The 21709-nt window shown below is 48.6% G+C and overlaps 2 pseudogenes; one reads left to right on the plus strand and one right to left on the minus strand.

Moving 5' to 3' along the window:
• Positions 1–4071, minus strand: part of LOC117191462 — a 29113-nt pseudogene extending 25042 nt beyond the window's left edge.
• A 1436-nt stretch (positions 4072–5507) lies between these two features.
• Positions 5508–8256, plus strand: LOC117191463 (annotated as a pseudogene).
• The last annotated feature ends 13453 nt before the right edge of the window (positions 8257–21709 follow it).

Below are 21709 nucleotides of genomic sequence, written 5' to 3' on the forward strand. Positions count from 1 at the left end.
CTGCGTTCTGATATTGTCTCTTTGAAGGCACAGCGTTTACATAGCGAACAGATTTCGACAAGATAACTTATGAGCAGGAGATTTGATAGATACTTCACTGAATAACAATAAACCGATTAAAAACACGATATGTAATCGATACTACGCAGCGATTAAATGCTTCTTCCGTTACGATGCCAGACGATGCGTTGCTTTACCGTTGCTTTGCTTTACTGAATCGATCGCCGCCTACGCGTCGTTTTTATGAGCTGACAACATCGGCCAGAGAGAACAGATACGTAGATACAAAGATACACTGAGAGAGAGAGAAAGATAGAGCGACCAGGGAAATTGGGAGAGAGTGAGAGCAAACCGCAAAAAGCAAAAAGCAGACCGTACCGATAAACAGCGAGCGGCGAACGAAGACAGAACGGAGCTGGAGAACATAAGAGAGTTTTCCGCTTTCCACTCATATATTTACCATAGCTCGCAAACGACGGTCAACACTTTTTCCCTTTGCTGTCTCGTCACTGACAAAACCGAAAAAGACCACGAAGACACGGTCTCTTACTGAGCAGAACACTTTTTGTCTCTTCGCTTGTGTTATGTGTTTCGGCTTTTCGGGTGAGCCCGACACACGATCGTGTCTCACAATAACAACTTAGAAAGACACTTTGGTCAAGCGCTCACAGCAAAAGTGTCTTTAGATGAGCAGAACCAAAAAAGTGTCTGAGTAAAGTGTTTTTAGTTTTTTTTTTCGTGTATATGTTTATTTATTCATGTTTTCCGCATCTTTTGGGCTATTGTATTGTAATATGTATATTTATTTGCAAAATTGGCAAACGAACATTTTCGTTTTGCTTTTCACGATTCATTTTAAGCTCCAATAGTCAAACCGTATAGAATTCACAAAAATTGATAGTTGCCATAAGCATCACACGTACAAGCACGCATACATACGCAAAAGATACTTTGTTCGTTCACTCGCGACAAGATGCTCAGTGAAAAACAGGAACAAAAGAGAAGTGAAAAAATCGGTCTTTGCTTGAGCGAAGAGCGAGTTGAGCAAAAACAGATTTGATCGGGTCTTTTCAGTCCATTTTCTCAATGTGTCCGTCAATGAGAGGTTTTTTTCAGACACGCCAAAAGTGTCAACAGCTATTTGCGGGCTATGATATTTACTCATAAGGGAATTACGGGTATGGGTATAAGGGACTATACGTACTTGTTGGACAACGATGGTGGCGCGTGGCTGCTTGCAGACAGCAGCCGCCTCCATGGGATTGGCGGTCACATTGATGGGTCCGGCGCCACGCTCCTCCAACTGGAAACCGTAATCCTCCTTGGGTCTGTTCTTCGACTTGCTCTTGAAGGAGCGCTTTCGGGTGGCGTCCGCCGTTGAACTGAGGGCCTGCTGGCCGGAGTCGCTGCCCGGACTGGGCATGTGCAGGTTGAGGGTGGAGCTGGAACCGTGCTTGGGCGGGATCCGCTCAAACTTGTTGGCTATGTCGTCGAACTTGTTCAGCTCCGCGTAGGAGTGGTCGGTTGTGCTGGTTCTCCCGGATGGTCGTGTGGATCACCGAGTCCGGCCGGATACGCTTCGAGTTCTTCCGGGACGGTGGTCGGTCCCTCTCCCACTCCCGTTGCTGTTGCTGCTGCTGCAGCTGCTCTTGTTGGGTGAGCCGCGAGTACTGCTGGAAAATGTCTGCCCCCAGCTTCCGCTCGTACACCGAACGGTTCTCCGCCTCGTCCGAGTCGCTGCTGGCGCTGGCCGTCGACGAGCTGCGGGCAAAGCACTCCCTCTGGATTCTCTCGTGGTCCAGGGCCTCCCGGTCGAAGGGAAACATGGTGCCAGGCGCCGCCGCCAGCTTGCGCAGACAGCGCTCGCTGCTGCCGCTGGAGGAGCTCGAGGAGTACTTCCTCTGCTGGGCACTCATCGAGGACGAGGGCGACAGCTGCTGGGGGGTCTGCCGCTGGTTCTGGTGCTGGTGCTGTTGCTTGCCGGATGCGCTGAAAAGGTGCCCATCCTTCGTCGTGGGCGGCGCTGAGCTGACCTTGGCGATGGCGCCCGTGGCGGCGGAGGGTGTGGTACGCTTCTTTTCCCGCTTGGGGCTGCTGCGCCGGCTGTTCGATGTCGAAACTCCGGGGGATATGTATGTTCGAGAGCTATCATTAGCATTTGGTTCGCGCTCCCTGGGCCGAAGCTTCTTGTTGCGATTGGCGGCGCTTGCCCAGCTCCGCTCGTCATCCTCCTCATCGCCCTCGCTAGCCGCCACAGTGCGACCCCCACCACCTCCGGGACCAATTCCTCCCTCCGTTCCGGCTCCAACTCCTTTTCGCGCTGCTCCGTTGGTGAATCCCGCGTTGTGCGAGTTGGGCGAGTTGTAGCCGCGCCGTGTCTGATGTGCTTGTGCTTGTGCCTGCACCTGTGCCCGGGGCTCGTCCTTAAATGGGAAGTGACTGCGGGCCTTCTCGCTGCTGCGCGCCGACTTGGGCGACAGCGGGGGATCGAAGGTGAAGTGGTCCCGGGCCCGTGTCGGCGGAGGCGCCGTGCTGGGCTGTCGCTCCTCCCTCCGGCTGCCGGGTGAGTGGCCACCCGCCGCTTGGCGCCGCTGTGACGAGAGCAGTGGAGTGGTGGACGATTGGTGGCCAGTCAGGATGGATAAACAGGATTCTTGGCTCTGGAAACAAAAGGAAAGTGCCAAAACAGAGACATTTGTTAAGCTGATTTGTTAAGTGCTGCAAAAGGTTTGGAAAAAGAGTGTTGTAAATCGCAATAATTGGAAAATATTCTGTTCTTCAAAATCGCAATTAAAGAAAGCCTGTTTAAACAAAGTACGGGAACGGGAGTACTCTTCAAATAATCCATGAAAAATGGCACACGACCATCAAATCAGTCTGCTCTCTAATGAATCCCTGTCCTCACCTCTGTGTTGTCCTGCAGATTCATGTCGGGCCTCGGCGGATAGCGCGAGCAGCTCGTTAGTTCCAGCTCAGTGCCGCCGCCTCTGCGTCCATTAGCAGAACCACAGCCGCCCATCTCGTGCTCGGAATCGATTTGAATGGCGGTGAGCAGGGGCTCCTCCTGTGAACTGAATAGCGGCTCACTGGGACCATAGTCGAAGGAGAGCGTATAACAAAAGATGCAAAGCAGGGTTGAGTTGGAGACGGGGAGCAGATTAATTAGTTAATTAATTAATTAATTAATTAAACGAGCTCTGGCTGTGGCTGTGGCCAGGACATCCATCAACCAATCAATACATACCCAAGTCCAGGGAATCGCACGTCTCCGAGGTGTCCGTGTGGGTTACGTTCGTGATGAGAGTGCTGGCCGAGTCCGCGGACGTATTGATGTTGGTGTCCGGAATAGAGGCCGACGATGTGCCCATCACCACCAGCTGCAAGGCATGCAAGGAGACCCACGTCACATGAGGTCCTCAAAGGGATTTTCAGCACTCACCTTGGGCACTCCACCTCCCACGCCCACGCTATGCATCGCCAGTCCGCATCCACTCACGGAATTGTGGTAGGCACTGGACACGGGATTCAGGGGCAGACCGTTCAGTGGCGTCGCTGACGACGAGGATGTCGAGGCATTTATCTTGTTCTTGATGCTGCGACCGCTCTTAAAGTATAGCCGCCGGAGAGCCGTGGCCGTCGACGAGCCGGAAGTACTGAAGCCATCGTTGCCCGACCCGCTGGAGTTGCTGCCGCCGGAGAAGATTCCCCCGCCGTTCAGAGCTGCGGCCACTGCTGCCCGCGTTGCCGTTGGGGTGGATGGCTTCGACCTGGACGCGCTGCTGGTGGGTGAAGCCACATTCGGGATGTTCCTGTTGGTGGGACGCGGCGATGAGCTCGGACTGGACACGGTCTGGGGCAGAACGGGAGTGGAAGTTTGTTGGGCGGACGAGGATTTTGCGTTGGAGCTGCCCCCCGATGTCTGGCCCAGAGTCAGGGCCATCATGGCAGCCGATCGGGTGCTCATGTAGCAGGCGGGCGGCCTGGATTTAATGGCGTTGGAATTGCTGTTGGTTCCTCTGCCCTGTGCTGCATTCGTTACGGCCGCCGTCATGGCTAGGGGGAGAGATAGAGCGAGAAAGAGATAGAGACTAACTTCAAGTCAAGTTGCGGTCTGTGATTCCAAGTTGGCTCCCAGATTGCTTCCGTCTGGCAGCAATGCTCTTGGTCTAGTAATCGCACAAGCAAACACGGCTGACCTCTCCGCTGCCTATCAGTAGAGCCCATCAAAAGGCCACCATTCGTCTGAATTGGCCACAAGAACAGCCAGCCGATTGTCCCTCCAATACTTGGGGGTCCTAAATCAACAAATATAATCGATAAACTATGGCGTGACAGAGGCGCCTCCCTACCAGCCCCAGCCACCCATTTGTCGTTCACATGTTGCTCCATTAAGTGACTCAGTCGCAGTAGGGGTTGCTCGATTATATTCCATGTGGAGGGTTGGGGCTGGGGCCGGGGTTGCAATATCCGCTGGCGACTTTCCCGATTCCAAGAGAGAGAGAGAGAGAGAGTGGCATGGTGGATTTTTGCACGTAAACAAAGCAACATTTTCGTGGAAACACAGCCAACAATAAAACAGCATTGAGATAATAATAAGCAAGTATTTCCCACCTCTGATATATTTATAACGATTTGCACTCTTTCAAGTAGAAGAAATTGCAAATTTCAAATATAGAAATTAGTCACGAGAAAACCGAATTTAAGATGGAAGGGCAACCTTTGAGAGCCCCCTTGGTTTCCATAACGACCCGGTAACCCAAATACCAAGCGGCGGCAGTCAAAGGTCAAGAAACCCGAGTGCCAGAAAAGAGGTCGATTCTGGCGACGACTTGGCCCAAAAATCGCAGAAAGTTTGACAGGAGCCGGAAATGATATGGCCACATCCATTTGCATATTTTCGCTGTACATTATTTATCCGAATCCGAAACTATTATGCAGAACTCAAAATCTCTAAAGAAATAGCGAGAGTAGCCAACGCAATTCTTGGTAATTGTGGAGGATTTGATTTGGTCCCCGAGGGCGCCCAAAGACTTTTGGGCCAGAGAGTGATGCCAAGAGTCTCGTGTCATTGGTCCGTTTACACATCTCTGGGGTGTAGTGGGGTGGGGGCCCATTGACGTCATTGTTATTACACAAAAAGGCGGATTCGAATTTAGAATAGATCTTTGCATGCGAGTTTGTGGGGGGGGGGGAGGGGGTGGGTACGGGCGATACATGTCGAGGACGTTGTCGTGCCACTTGGCAAAGAGACAGAAAGTCTGCTGACAAAATTCTCACTTTAATTCAATTAATTATTGTGTTTTTATAGATGCTCATGTTTGTTGTTGTTGCGGCCGCTGGGGCTATTAATAAATTCTAAGAAAAGCACAGCGACAACATGCACAAATGATGATCGTGATGATGATCAGCAAAAACACATTCGAATATACTAAATATATATCATATTGAAAAACAACGAAACGAAAGCGAAAGGCATAGCAGCGTCATGACCTCGTTCAATATTCTCTATGTCTCTCTCTCTCTCGCCCTCTCTTGCAGCACTCGAATGCTATGTTTGCACCTATTAGGACGGCTACAGTGATGACTCCTGTGTAAGGAACGCCAGTGCCGTCAAGGTTCTCAACTGTCACAAGAAGTACTGCCTCACGATGCAGGAGTCGATTGTAAGACTTTAGACTTTCGTTCATTTAATACCATTTCCGCTTTTTGGTATCGTATCAATAGATCTAGCTAGATTCGCAGATCTTGTTTCGGAAACGTGCTGGCAGACGCCGGTTTTCCCTGAGCGTGAGTCCTTTTCGAAATGATCGTAAAAAGTCGGTGCGGAACGTGCCGCAAAGGTTTCCAGACATGGCCGCCACGGCCATTGACTGGCGTTTAACTCTTCACGTATGCGGGCAGCACAGCACCCTCCCGCGCATACAGTTGTAGTTGTTGCCGCATCGCAGCTGTTGGGGCACGGCAACAAAGTAGTACATGGAATGCCTGATTTTTATGCACCGCTACAACTTTGTTGAAAAATGTTGCCATTGCGAAAGTTTTGTTCCTGCTGAAATTAGCGACTCTTACGTAGAGCAGAGCAGCCCCAGCAAGCTCAGTGCAAAAGAAAGCGACCATTAACTAGCTCCTGCCAGTGGCAGAGCCATGATACTCCAACTAATTGAATTCAGACCTGGCCTGGCCCACGCGTGGCCACGCGGCGTATGAGCAATGTCTGACATCTGTCTGTGGCTGGCCAGGAGTGTCAGCTGTGTGTGTGTGTGTGTGCTTTTGTTTTTGTGGCCTGGCTGCAATCAAATGCAAAGTCAAGCACTTGACTGTTGAGAGTTCATCCTCGGATCCTGTCCGAGTCCTAGATTGTTTTCGTGCTATTGAAAGCATTTCCCGCTTTAATTTCACACTCTAAGCAGCTCAAATCAAAAACAAAGAGCGACAGTAAAATAACCAGCCCAAAAAAAAGGGAGGCAGCTAAAAACAGACTGCATAAAAAATCCATTACCATAATTTAATGGAAAGCAAGAAAGGCGTATAAAAAGCAGCCCCCACATAGAGGCCAGGCAGAGGCACAGGCACAGCGACACTCTCCCCCACACACACAGCCAGCGACATCCAGAGGAGTGTCTGAGGCTGGCGCTGGCTTAAACTGGCTTACATGCCCCACAAAGCCAACGTTGTCGCTGCTCGAGTCCTCCCCCATCCGTTCTGTTTGCATAACCAGATGAGTTTTACAATTTTCAGGTGCCTCATTAGATACCCCAAAATTGCTGATTCAATTTGGGAGGCATCAAAGACGTTGGTCTAGCTGGGATTAAGCTGCGATTCTTTAAAGTTCAGGGTACAGTATATAGGCATATAGGAGTCCATATTCCATGCAGTTTGTTTACTGCTTAATGGCAATAAAAAGTTTGTGCGACTCGTCCCCCTGGTCTCTTCTGGTCTCTGCTAGATGTCTCTGATGCATCAGATGGGGGGAGCAACTGTAGTACCGCTGTGCAGGCAATCAGCTACTGTGCCCCTTGCCCCAAGTAGAAAAATCTTAATTTAAATTCCATTCAGAGAACGGCAATAAACGAAATTCAAGTGAAGGCCTAATTGTGATGAATGCCGGGCAATATCATTTATCAGGCACTCGAAAAGTTAGCCCATGTGGATGATTCCACAACCCATATTGCCGTCTACCATTCTGCTTTTCTTTCAGCGCAATGCGTGTGATATCAGTGATATCCTTTTTACGTGACTGCCCAAACTATCCCTTTCTCCTGGACCTTATATACGGACATTTGACAGATGCCGAATGGAAACACGCCGGACGGATCCTTCCGCCCCAACTACAGCTCCTGCCAGCAGAACATCTGCAACGGTCACAACGGACGCCTCAAGAACTCCACGGGTGGCTCGGCCAGCAGCAGGGGCATCCACAATGCCATTGTGCCGGGCAAGAATGCGGGCCGCAGCAGCCATGGCAACCTCCATGGATTCGGGGCATTCGGGCTCGGCCTATTCATTCTGTTACCCATTCACCTCCGATTCTGCTTGCCCCAGCTGCAAGTGGCATGGGCCACTTGTCCAAGCCAAGGGGAAACGCAGCAGAAAAAGTCTGGAATAAAAAGTTCGAGCTCTATCTGTGCTGGCGTTTTATCTCTCGCTGTGTCCCTGCAGGCAATTAAAACTGCTTTTAGGCCTCGAGGACACACACACACAGGTATAGGACTAATTAGTGCGGCCGGAGGGTTGTAATATCCTTTTATAGCCACCGAAATCGTATTACAAACTTTTTCGTGGTTTCGCGGATTATTGACATGGGAGCTTGGAGCCGAGTGCTGGAGCCTGGATGCTGGAGTTTGAAAGCAAAAGGCCAAACCGCACCACACATCGGTAATTGCATTGACCGTTATGCTTTTAGGCTCTCAGCATTGGATGTCGCTCTCTCTGTCTGTCTGGTCTCACTTCCGGCATATCCGTGCCGACGATGTCCCTCATCAGAATCGAATTTTATAAATTGTGTTTGTCTAATGGTCACTAATTGTGTTTGTCTAATGGTCCCGCTGACATCTTTACGCATTGAAACACGAAAAATCAAGTGCAAATTTTACACAAATGACTATGAAAATTATTTAAAACCATTCCCAGAAGGCTGTACCCAGTTGAAGATATATCCCATTAGCTATATGTGTGCTTATTTCTCTCTTTCGAGATCTAGTGGAAATTTTTGCAAACAACCATTTCAACTTCAACTCGATTCAACTTCCAGAGTGAGCGAGATTTGTTAGCCTTGCCTTATTTGGATTCCGTCCCAATAAATCAGAGAATTTGTCGAGTCCTTGTCCATATTAGAGTAGGTACAGTGCACCACAGTACAATGTGACAGGCAAGTATTTTGACACTACATACCATGAGGTACGTATGTCGTTTAAACCAGGTCAAAGCAAATCACCAAGCTAATGGTCAGTCAGTCAATTGAAACTGTAAATAAACGAATATGTTTTCAGAGACACTGTACTTGTGTTTGTCTAGTACATGGCTTCTCACGCATCAGAGTTGCCATGTGTGTCGCGTATGTACACTCGAGGCAGCGACAGTTTCAGTTCTCGTTTTTGGGGGTGCTGTGCTACTCCCTTGACACGCTTTTGGCGCTTTTGCAGAGCGCGACGACAAAAAGCAAACAATCAACAACAGCAACAACTTGAACAGGAAAAGTGACCTGGCACGCCCCATGCCGCCTCCTGCTAGTACATCAACAAAAATTTAAACTCGTCTACGCGGAGGCAAAACGGTTCAACCGATCCGCCCGACATGTGTTCTGTTCAACTTTTTAGATGGATAAGCTCTTTAAACGCGAACAGGTCAGGAGGCATGAGGCCAGAGGGGCAGATGGAAATAGGCAGCTTATGAACAAGTTTTAAATATTAAATATATATGTATATATATATCCATTTTATTGCGCCAAATTGCACTCACCGAAATATATGAAGTTGCCAGGTGTTCGGAGCAGAACCCAGCCGATTAGCTGCTTGCCAAATAGCACCTAATTCTTGGCCCTCAGCCGCTTATTTTGTTTGTTACTTATGTCTATGTCACTCATTTGTTTGTTAAAGCTTTGCGCTTGCTTGCCCTGCTAAACGCTCTCTGCCAGCTCGCTCTTCGCTATCTCCGCTTTGCGTCTGCCTACCGACGTCGGCCGAGCGAAGCTGCGCTTAGCGATCTGAGCGGCAATGTAAAGGGCAGGCAAGCCACACTTGCAATTTGGATGTCACGCATTAAAGAACATATCGTAATTTTATTTCTGCGCCGAGTTTTATTTAATTCGAAATAATTAGTCGGCCGATTGGGGATAAAAAACATTATCTCCACATAAAATTTGGTGACCCCGACGTGATCTCTGAGTTGCAGTGTCAATTAATAATCATTCGCGATCGACATTCGTTAGCCCTAGCAAATTTTCGGCGGTTAAGCACAATTCGGTGCTAAAACATACTTACATACACCTACATACATACACGCATTGCTGGCTATTAATTTCTCTGTCGCGACAATTCGGTCAGTGCAGTGCAGCGAACTCACTAATACACACAAGCGGAGTACAAAGCGGAATCGGACAGCTCGCACAGCTAAAGGCATTAGCTGTAATCCCTTTGCTTTCGGTTCCCACGTTTATACGTCTACAGGGTGTCTTTTTCGGTCGTGCTGAGTGACTCTTTTAAAACCTCAACATGGCAGCACCTGAGCCTACCAATGTCGCGAACGCAGCAATGCCGAGTGATGTAGATTTCTACAAGCACAAGGCCGAGTCCATCGCGCGCCAACTAAAGGCCATGGATCGCTTTCTCACCAAGGAAGAGCTTGCCGAGTTAGATGAGGCAGAACTTCAAGCTCGCTTAGAGCAAATCGAGCGAATGAATGCGGATTTCGATGCCGCTCAAACGAGCCTTGAAAGGCTGGATTTCCTGCAGTTAGCCCATGATGCCCGGCTGGACTTTTCGAATGTTTATGTCAAGGTTAGGTCCAGGCTGTCGCGGGAGTTGATGGCTGCTCGCACGGTAAATGTTGCCAATTCAACGGCTCGGCATACTCTCGAGGGGAATTCTTCGTTGTTCGCCTATAATAGTATAGGCCGTTCTCGAATGCCCGAGTTGCAGCTTCCGCGATTCGGGGGAACTACATGGATTGGCCAGAATTCCACTCGATGTTCTCGACAATGGTGCACAAAGACCATCGTATACCAATCATCGAAAAATTCCAATATCTTCGTGGATGTCTAGATGGTGCTGCGCTGGATACGATTCGTTCCTTGGAACTTTCTGAGGAGAATTACGACAAGGCGTTGAATTTACTAATGCTGCGATTCGATAATAAACTGTTACATTTTCAGGCACACGTAAAGGCTATTTTCGGGCTGCAAGGGGTGGAGAAGGGCTCGGCTATCGGCTTGCGCGCGCTCAGCGACAAAATCAATTCGCACTTGCGTGCACTTCAGACCTTGGCGACCCCGCAGGAGATATCCGATGGGTTGCTGATCTTCATCATAGGCACGAAACTGGACCACAAAACAAAGGAGAAATGGGAAGAGAACTTGCCGACGTCAGGATTGCCTCGGTGGTCAAGCATGGCCTCATTTCTGGAAGCGAGATGTCGGATGCTGGAGAATTTGGGATCAGCCATGGCAACAAGTCCTAGTCAACAGGTGGCAGAAGACAAACCTGTCACCCTTATCACATCCAGTAACGACCATCCTAACCCCATATGTAACCATTGCAATTCCTCCGAGCATTACATATCTAGATGTCAGGCATTCCTGAATCTCTCTGCGTTTGAACGATACAAAGAAGCAAAGAAGAGCCGCTTGTGTTTGAACTGCCTCAACAAAGGCCATGAATTGCAGAGGTGCAGGTCAGGACTTTGCAGGCATTGCCAGGCCAAACATCACACGCTACTCCACATTCCATCGGGAACTGATGCTTCATCTTCCTCTTCACCGGCCGAGGAATCGATCCAGCAAGAGGCCGCGACTGTGCTTCTAGCAAGCGGGTGTTCCAGCCCTCCCCCCTCGATCCAGAAATCTCAGCCTAGCCAGAACGTGTTGCTACCTACTGCCCTCGTCCATGTAACAGATCGTTATGGAGCACTTATCCCATGTCGTGCCATTTTGGATTCTGCATCACAGGCAAACTTTGTAACATCTAGACTTGCTGATCAGTTGCAGTTGGATCATCGCTCGTCTTATGTTCACATCTCTGGAATCGGAGATTCCATTCTACCTTCGAGCAAGTCTGTACATATAGTTGTACAATCCCAGGACGCAAGCTATCGAGCTTCCTTTGCTGCAATTGTCACCAACTCAATTACGGAAATGCAGCCTAACTTCGGCGTAGACGCAAAGGATTGGCCAATGCCGAATAATCTAAAACTAGCTGATCCTAATTTCTCCAAGCCCCAACGTATCGATCTGTTGATAGGTTCTGGTTTGTTCTTCGATTTAATGTGCGTCGGACAGATTCGACTATCAGCCCAATTGCCAACATTGCAGGAGACTAAACTTGGTTGGATAGTATCAGGAAGCATTGATAGCTCGGAGAATAAGCGTGCAGCTTTAGCCGCTTTTGAAAATTCTTCGTGCATCTCTATTGACGATTTTCGACCCACAACGCTGGAGTACCAAAACTTAGAGCAGCAATGCAGGAAGCAGCTGCTCGAGTGCCAGGTGCAAGTGGAAAAAATGCGATCGGAGAATCAGGAACTGCAGCGCGAACTTTTCCATATATTAAAAACCTACATATCCACGCTAAATGAAATTCAACTTTCAACAATTTCTACATTGCCAAATTTCCTGCCATTCTATGCAATTACAGAGGTTCCCGATGATCAAGACGTAATCACGACAAGCCGCTTTCGTAAAGAAGCGCCGATTGCTGCGTTCGACGATCATCCCAGCGTAGCCGCCAGCTGCGCCCAAGCAAGCATCTTCAAGAGGGCCGTTGGAAAAATAGCGGTTCTGCCCCTTCAGGATGGATCTGTTGAAAGCCTTTGCCTTCCAACGGGGGGTGAATGTTCGGAGCAGAACCCAGCCGATTAGCTGCTTGCCAAATAGCACCTAATTCTTGGCCCTCAGCCGCTTATTTTGTTTGTTACTTATGTCTATGTCACTCATTTGTTTGTTAAAGCTTTGCGCTTGCTTGCCCTGCTAAACGCTCTCTGCCAGCTCGCTCTTCGCTATCTCCGCTTTGCGTCTGCCTACCGACGTCGGCCGAGCGAAGCTGCGCTTAGCGATCTGAGCGGCAATGTAAAGGGCAGGCAAGCCACACTTGCAATTTGGATGTCACGCATTAAAGAACATATCGTAATTTTATTTCTGCGCCGAGTTTTATTTAATTCGAAATAATTAGTCGGCCGATTGGGGATAAAAAACATTATCTCCACAGCCAGGGATGCGACCACTTCCATACACCTCGTCAAATGAATGCAAACATCCATCCAGCTGGAGAGTGGTGGATGTGACATACTTAAGAAACGCACGAGTTTCGGGCGGAAGTAATTTTTATTTTTACTCTGCAAATATTGACTTGATCCCAATTGCGAGTCACCCAAAGAAATGTTGAAAGCATTCCTCCAGTCGGCGGTCCCGCTGAGGTGCCACGATGTGGGTGGGGTGGGGCGTGTAGGTGCAGGCGATGCTCACTTGACAGTTGGCCACCACAGCGGGCCATAAACAACGCAGGCCCCCAGAAATGGGTGGCCACGGCTGTGGTTCACTTTGTTCTTATATACCGCCAGCCAGCTCCCTTTGCGCGCTCAGGGAATTTCTTCAAAGAAAACCAGAAAGAAAGACTACCTCCTGAACACCCTTTGACATTCATATGGTGTGTGAAAAGAGTTTTCTTGGATTACCATACAAGATATTTGCGGTGTGGATTTGTATCCAGCAAAAGGCGACATTTAATGAAGCAGACTCTGCCCTTGATGCTCATTACGAATAGACAAGCTTATAGGAAAATACTTATTTCGCAGACTGGCATAAAACGGAATGCTGCATACCCTCTGGCAGGGTATAAAGAAGGTGTGCACTTGCAGACATTGTAAATTTACTCGACTTGAAATAAGGACGCGCCGTCAGATAAACGCTGACTATTCTGGATGGTGGGATGGAGGGGTGTCCACATTTCTGACTCAGCGGGCTGTCTTTTCTGCTCTGTGGTCTCCCACTGCTCCTCGCCCACAGATGGTGGGGGGATTGGCAATAGTGGAGTCCGATTGTGATCCCTTGGTCTGGTTATTGCCAATTGCCATTCGAGAATGGCTGTCTTTAGCCCATCCCCGATGCGAGCCAACTCCGGGCATTCCATCAGTGCGTTGAACCCCTCGGTCTGGACAGCAGTCTGTCCGCTGGGTCTTGGTCTCGTTCTGCTCGTTCCGTCTCCCTTTCTGGGAATTCAAAATAATGGCACAAAGCGAGTGAAATGCGTGCCGGAAACTATAGAACGGAACCCTTGTCTGCAACATCTTCCCATTATTATGGCACTGCACACAGTCACAGTCACTGTCACAATTACAGTCGCAATGCAGTTGTGTGTGTCTGCCTGGGACTGGGACTGGGGGACTCTCCTATAAAAAAGAGCAGGCAATTTATTATGCCAAAAGGAGGAAAGCGAAAACACCTACCCTACCTATGAACAATCACACACGGACAGAGAAATACTCAGTTATGGGCCCCCATCAAATGTAAGTGCCTGAGTATGTGTTATAAAAATCATTTTGACAAAAAATTCCCCATAACAATAACACAAAATACAAAATAAAATTAAAATTCAACCAAGAACAACATGAATAATCGAAAAATAAGATAAAGCAGCCGAAGGCGGAACCGGGCAGAGTGAAAGTCGCTTGATTTATGCCCTCTCCTGGCAGGGCAGCGGAATGGAAATCAGAGCGCGGGGAATGTGGAAAGGAACGCAAAAAGCGGCTGCTGCAGCGGCGACCTGGAAATGTGGAGCACGTTCCGGCAAGTGGGCGTGCAAGCTGCCAAGAGGCACGTCCATGTCTCCTTCCCTCTTTGCATAATATTAACATACCATTTTTCCATTTGTTTGCATATCTTTTTGGTTTTTTGGGTTAAAATATGAAATCAAATTCCTGGTCTCAATTCGACGGAGGAAATGGTAATTAAATAATTGAAGCATTGAATTAAATAAGGAAAGTAATTAAATTCAGGGAAATTCTTCGAAAAGATAGCCACGAATAGAGTTCGATATGGATACATGTACTTCATACATTCGTACATCCGATGTAAATACATATACATATGTACATACGTTTCTACCCACAAATTATTATACCCGATACTCAAAATGAGTATTGGGGTATATTAGATTTGTGGTGGAAATGGATGTGTGTAACGTCCAGAAGGAATCGTTTCCGACCCCATAAAGTATATATATTCTTGATCAGCATCAATAGCCGAGTCGATTGAGCCATGTCTGTCTGTCCGTCCGTCCGTCTGTCCGTCTGTCCGTCCCCTTCATCGCCTAGTGCTCAAAGACTATAAGAGCTAGAGCAACGATGTTTTGGATCCAGACTTCTGTGATATGTCACTGCTACAAAAATATTTCAAAACTTCGCCCCGCCCACTTCCGCCCCCACAAAGGACGAAAATCTGTGGCATCCACAATTTTAAAGATATGAGAAAACCAAAAACGTAGAATTGTAGAGAATGATCACATCTATCAGATTGCTGAATCTGGATCAGATCAGATCATTTTTATAGCCAATAGGAACAAATCAATTTGCAGTGGCTACGCAGCGCCCGACGTCACGCTCAGACTGATTTTCTGTCTCTCTCGCACGCACTCTTTGTCGTGTCGTTTAATATAAGCGGCGTCTGCCGGAGGAGAGCCATACTGACTTAGTATCGGGTATAACTGTAGAGTTGCGGTGTCCGCAGCAACTCACAACGTTCCCCCTCGTTGAATTGCTTGTTGATTATTTGCTTGCCACATTTTAATTAACTGGATTTCGTTTCGCAGAACGAATGTGTAACAGTAAGCTTTTGGCAGCGAGCACTGCTCTGAAATATTCTATCTATGCTCCAAAGGAATTTCATTTCCACTCGGTCGAATGCGAAATGTGGAAAAACTATTTTCGTCGACCCAAGAAAACTCATGAAAGTGTCAGTGAACTTTGGCGCAGACAAATCCGGCCGAGACGGGATGCACTGGCTGCACAGCTGAAGAGTGTTGCAATCGTTGACGTCATAGCAGTTGGAACAGAGGCGTCATCAGGCGGCAGAAGTAGAAGAGGCACGCAGCCAGATTGATGGGGAACTTGTGGCATAATTGAAACGGTTTTAAAAATCCATTCTTAATGTGTTTCGCCTTCGCTATTAAATCCTTTGCCATTTGTATTAAAAACAATTAGCGCCCGCGACGCCACTTTCCTTTGTCGACAGCGGGAGAGGGAGCGGGGGAGCGGGGGAGCCTTGCCTCCGGTTTTGGAGGGGGAAAATTAATTGATTGTCAAGATGAGGCAGCGGCAACAAATAAATGTGTCTGGTCATTCAGCAGGCGATATTTGTTGCCACACACTCGCATATAGAGTAGATAATGCATCGTCGTCTGTCAGCTATGAAATTACATTCACACATATCCGTGTACACACACACACGTACAAGTGTACATGGGAGAAGATCTTGCGGATTGGCACGCGTCGCCTGGCTAAAAGTGTCGGCTTGACTTCCATCAATATTTTGGCATTCCTGGCATTTTCCTCATTCCTCATCGAATCATCGCGCAGGGCTCGTGAAATTTGAGTGACTGTGTTGATCTGATCTGATCCAGATTCAGCAATCTGATAGATATGGTCATTATCTATGATTCTGCGTTTTTAGTTTTCTCGAATGTGCAATATTGTGGATGCAACAGATTTTCGTCCTTTGTGTGGGCGGAAGGGGATGGGGTGAAATTTTATTTATACACGTTTTATAGTAAGATCTAACAGGAGTGCGAATACCAAATTCGGTTACTCTAGCCTTAATAGTCTCTGAGATTTTTGAATATCCCCAGATTTTCGACCTTTGCGGGGGCGGAAGGGGGTGTGGCGAAATTTTGAAACAAACTCGTCTCGGTCCGATATATTAGGAGTGTGGATACCAAATTTGGTTGCTCTAGCTTTTGTAGTCTCTGAGATCTAGGCGCTAATGTTTTACTCTAAGCAAAGCCGCCTATGCTACGTGTGTGTTAGAGAAAGACAGGGCGAGAAAAAATGAAATTGTTTTCTTGATGCTGGCTATAATAATAATACGATCCAATTCAGATTCCGCAGTCTTAAAGATATGGTCATTCTCTACAATTCTACGTTTTTGGTTTTCTCATATCTTTAAAATTGTGGATGCCACAGATTTTCGTCCTTTGTGGGGGCGGAAGTGGGCGGGGCGAAGTTTTGAAATATTTTTGTAGCAGTGAAATATCACAGAAGTCTGCGTCCAAAACATCGTTGCTCTAGCTCTTATAGTCTTTAAGCACTAGGCGCTGATGGGGACGGACAGACGGACGGACGGACAGACGGACAGACGGACAGACAGACAGGGCTCAATCGACTCGGCTATTGATGCTGATCAAGAATATATATACTTTATGGGGTCGGAAACGATTCCTTCTGGACGTTACACACATCCACTTTTACCACAAATCTAATATCCCCCAATACTCATTTTGAGTATCGGGTATAAAAAGACCACAATTCTGCTTCCTCTCTGCCTTTGCCTGCCGTAAATGGCCGTCCAATTGGTAATGGCTCGACAAAAATCCCACATTCATATTTACGAACCATAAATATGGAATCGTACTACCAAAAAAAAGGAAAGGAAAAAAATAAAAGGAGGTTAACCAATTTGTTGGCTTGCGGCTGCTGTAAGGGACAACAAAAGAGGTGGTGGAGCCGGTCAAGGCATTGTAGCTTTTTACAAATGAGTTTCCGTATTTCATTCGGATTCCATGCATATTGCATTTTCTATAAATACAGTATTTGCCAACTGTTCTTTTTTATTTTCACTCTCAAACTGAGTCAATGCAGTGCGTGGGCGGAGGTGCAGATGCAGCTGCAACATCAACAGCAACAGCATCGGGGTGGCAGCATCAGCGCCGAAAATAAATTTCAAATATTTCACAAGCAAAATGAGCTAGAATTTTTAGGCGAATATTCGCTGTGCCATGCTGCGTGGGCAGCGATGGCCAAATGCAGGGGAAGTCAATGCGCTCTAGCCGAAAAAGTGAAAGCCAGCATCAATCATGTGAGCAGGCGAGGGGATATAGTTGTCAATCGATTCGCAAGAAGTTCAGGGTTGCCTACTGAACTGAACCGTTCGACAATAGTTCTCTACGATCCAGACTACAAGGTGGCAAAACAATAACACTCCCCCACACACCACACGTGCGATGTCTCAGCTAATTTTCATTGCCACAAGCGCGGACGGGCGTCCTTCAGGGCCTGCCAAATTCTAAATTTTGGCTAATTTGTCAACAGCCCCCCAGCATTATCCGCACATATCCGACAATTTGGGTAGAACCAAACATCTAACAAAAGCTGTACACATTCGCTACTTTCACTATATGGATAGTACGGATTGAATTACTGGAACCATGTGTCCGCTATAGAGAGCTTAGCTTGTACATATATAAATGGGCACCTAGTACTATTATATTTTACATGCAAATTCCAGGACACAAGTGTGTACCCTCACGTAAAGATGATGCCAGAAATTCCAACTGACGAAGCAGATATGCGATACACTGCATCAGCAGTAACCCACCAAGATGAGGCTCCTCCGTGCTTAGCCGCCTCCTTTGGCACTGACACTTGGCATTTCGCAACCTTCTCGAGCCAAGGCGAGCACTTCAGAAAATTGAAACTTTCAGTTTTATGCCACCATCGAGCACACAGCACAGTACTTTTACATGACCAAGTGCAACTCTTTTGGCTGACTTTTCAATTTTCTAATATGCTTTAAAGCTTCTGCTTGATGCTGTTGGGAGCGGCGCCTATTGCTTAATTCGATTTTGCTTGACTTTGATGCTGGCAAACTTCATTTGTCCGACTCTAAAAGCGTGAAATAGGATTAGGCTGACTTAAATCCATTTCTAGTTGGGCAACGATACAAAGTACCAATTAATAATTTATAGGAAATCAGATTTGAGAGGAGTTAGGGAAGAGAGGGAAGTTAGGGTTAGGGAAGACCACACCGCAGTGAGCCTCGAAGGCCAGGAGCGCTCACTGAGGATCTGCTCCGCATACATGGGGCATGAACAACCAGACCCCCCTCCACACACGCCTCTCCGGGCTCTAATCGCAGACTGCTCGGCCAAGGACATCGGCCTAATTGTGGGGTGCGATGCCAATGCACATCACTGTCAGTGGGGAAGCACTGACACAAACGAAAGGGGTGAGTACCTTTTCAGTTACTTACTGACCACTCAGATGGTCTTACTAAACCGGGGTAGTGATCCCACCTTTATCATTAAAAACCGCAAGGAGGTCCTGGACCTCACGCTTGCCTCTCATGAGATACAGCGTAACATTGTATCCTGGAGGGTCCTGGAAGAGCACTCCTTCTCGGACCACAGGTACGTGGAAACTGTCTTCTCCGTCTCAGTACCGAAGCCAGTCCGATTCCGAAACATCAGGCGGACAAACTGGACTCGGTACTCTGATTACCTCTGTCGTGTTCTCCCTGAGCCCCCATCTGAGGAGGAGTTCTCCACGGAGGCCACGACTCGTCTTCTTAAGATCTTTACCGACGCCTGCAATAAGGCGCTCGACAAAGCATGCCCCTCTGGCAAGAACAGAGGCCGGAAGAAACCTGAATGGTGGAATCCGAAACTGGGTGAACTCCGGAAAGCCTCCCGGAGACTCTTCAATAAAGCTAAGGCTGAAAACGTTGAGCAAAACTGGGCCGAATACAAGGCCAGTCTGTCAACCTACAACAAAGAACTTAGAAAAGCCAAACGCGCCTCCTGGCGTAAGTTCTGCAGCGAAATCGAGAGTAACTCAGAAGCCTCACGCTTGCGCAGAGTTCTCTCGAAGACAACACCCACCCTGGGCTACTTGAAGAACACCGACCAGTCGTGGACTACGTCCAGCGAGGAGTCGCTAAATCTTCTCCTAAATACCCACTTCCCTGGCTGCGATGAAAACAGACCCAACTACCTCGCGCCTCCTTCTGTCGCCTCAAATGCCATCTTGGGACTGCTAAGCCAGGAAAACATTTCCTGGGCGATCAGAAGCTTTAAACCCTACAAGTCCGCGGGGCCAGACGGCATTTTCCCTGCCCAACTGATTCACGCGGGACATAAAGCCAATAACTGGCTCAAAATAATTTACGAGGGAATCTTCTCCCACGGGTGCATTCCTGACACCTGGCTTCAGACCAAAGTCGTATTCATACCCAAGGCAGGCAAGCCCTCGCACACTGCCCCAAAAGATTTCAGACCCATAAGTCTATCGTCTTTTCTTCTAAAGGCGATGGAGCGGCTCCTGGGGCTGCATCTAACGGCGTGCATTCCGTCCAGTCTGATCTCAGACTCCCAGCATGCCTATCGGAAGGGAAGATCCACCGAAACGGCCCTACACTCGATCACATCGATCATCGAAGCATCCCTTAATTTTAAGGAGTACACCCTAGTAGCCTTCCTCGACATAGAAGGCGCCTTTAACAACATCCTTCCGACCGCCATCACGGGCGCACTGACGGATCTGGGCGTTGACTCCAGGACGGTGAGCCTGATCGATCAGATGCTACAATGCAGGACGGTGAGGCATCACTGGGGACGTCAACGTGTACCAGATTTGTCAGCAGAGGCACACCGCAGGGCGGAGTCCTCTCGCCCCTCCTATGGAACGTGGCAGTGAACACACTGCTGCGGGAGATAGAGGGGGGTGGCTGCCGTGTGGTGGCGTACGCGGACGATGTTGCCATAGCATTCTCCGGAAAATTTCCGCAAACATTGTGTGAGTGCATGACAAGTACTCTCACGAAAATGTCGAAATGGGCAGACAAATGCGGGTTAGGCGTCAACCCGTCTAAAACGGAACTGGTGCTTTTCACTAGGAAGTACAAAGTTCCGGTACTGATTCCCCAAGACTATGTGGGGAAACGCTAGTCTTCAGCAACAACGCCAAGTATCTTGACCTAATCCTCGATAGAAAGCTCGATTGGAAATTGAGCATAGAGGATAGAGTAAAGAAGGCCACAGTGGCCCTCTATACCTGCAGGAAAGCCATCGGACTAAAATGGGGAATGACCCCCTATATAGTTCGGTGGCTCTACACCGCCATCATACGACCAATCATGCTCTATGGAGTGGTGGTATGGTGGCCAGCCTTGGACAGAAGGACATGCCTCAATAAACTCAGCAGAGTTCAACGCATGGCAGAGCTATGCATAACTGGCGGGCTACGCACTACTCCAGGGGAAGCCCTGGATACTGTGCTGGACCTCCTCCCTGTGGATCTCATGGGAAAGAAGGTGGCAACACTTTCCGCCCTCAGAATGAGAGAAGCCAGACTGTGGAAAGCATCCGCGGTTGGGCACTCGGGAATCCTGATGAGACTCCCGCAATTACCAGAGAGGACAGATTACTGTATCCCCAGTGATCACCTCTCGACGCCCTTCCAGGTATCAATCCCATCTAGGGAGGACTGGGAGATGGGCGAACCAGGACCTGCAAATGCGGTCCACTTCTACACTGATGGCTCAAAGCTAGACGGCCGCGTGGGAGGCGGAGTCTACTGCAGCGAGCTGAACATCAGTCATTGCTTCAGGCTCCCGGATCACTGTAGTGTGTTCCAAGCGGAGGTTGAAGCCATCAAGGAGGCCATTTCGATTGTCTCCAAATTACTTCTAGATACGCACTTAGTGTGCGTCTTCTCGGACAGCCAAGCAGCTATCAAAGCTCTAGGCTCAATATCGTCGAACTCAGCGACTGTAAATGACTGCCGCAGGTCTCTGCACGAGATCGCAGAGCAGTTAGATCTCTTCCTTATATGGGTCCCCGGCCACAGGGACATCGAGGGGAATGACGCCGCCGACGAGCTAGCCCTGCAGGGTACTACGATTCCTCTCCTACCGGAGAGGGAGCAAGTAGCGATGCCCTTGGCTACCTGCAGGCTCCTAACGCACGAATTGTTCGAGCAAAATGCCAATAGGAGATGGCAGCAAACCGTTTCCTGTAAAGTCTCAAGATTGATATGGCCATATCGATCGAAGAAGCGCTCAGCAGAGCTGTATAAACTCAGCAGAGCACAGTGCTCTGCAGTTACTAGAGCCATTACGGGACACTGGCAGATCGGCACTCACGCGTCTAGACTGTCAATCCCTCATAACGACTTCTGCAGGAGTTGTCGCGACGAGGAGGAGGAGGAATCGGTCCCCCACTTCTTCTGCCACTGCCCAGCCCTTGAAATCGTCGTCTTCGTATTCTCGGGGCCGCTTTCCTCACGGCCATTTCGGACCTGTCCGTAATCAAACCAGGGACCTTGTCCAAATACATCCAAGCCACCGGATGGGACTGCCCTTAACCTGCAGTAGTATGCTCTCACATGCGGCAACACAACGGACCTTTTATAGGTCCAAGTGAGCTTGGGGGCGGGAGGCTCTTATCCCCCCCCCTCCCGGCTACCGCCTTAACCTAACCTAACCTAGGGAAGAGAGAGTTGCAGTGCACGCAGT

Source organism: Drosophila miranda (genome assembly GCF_003369915.1).
Source record: "Drosophila miranda strain MSH22 chromosome Y unlocalized genomic scaffold, D.miranda_PacBio2.1 Contig_Y1_pilon, whole genome shotgun sequence".
In the NCBI taxonomy this organism is placed as follows: domain Eukaryota; kingdom Metazoa; phylum Arthropoda; class Insecta; order Diptera; family Drosophilidae; genus Drosophila; species Drosophila miranda.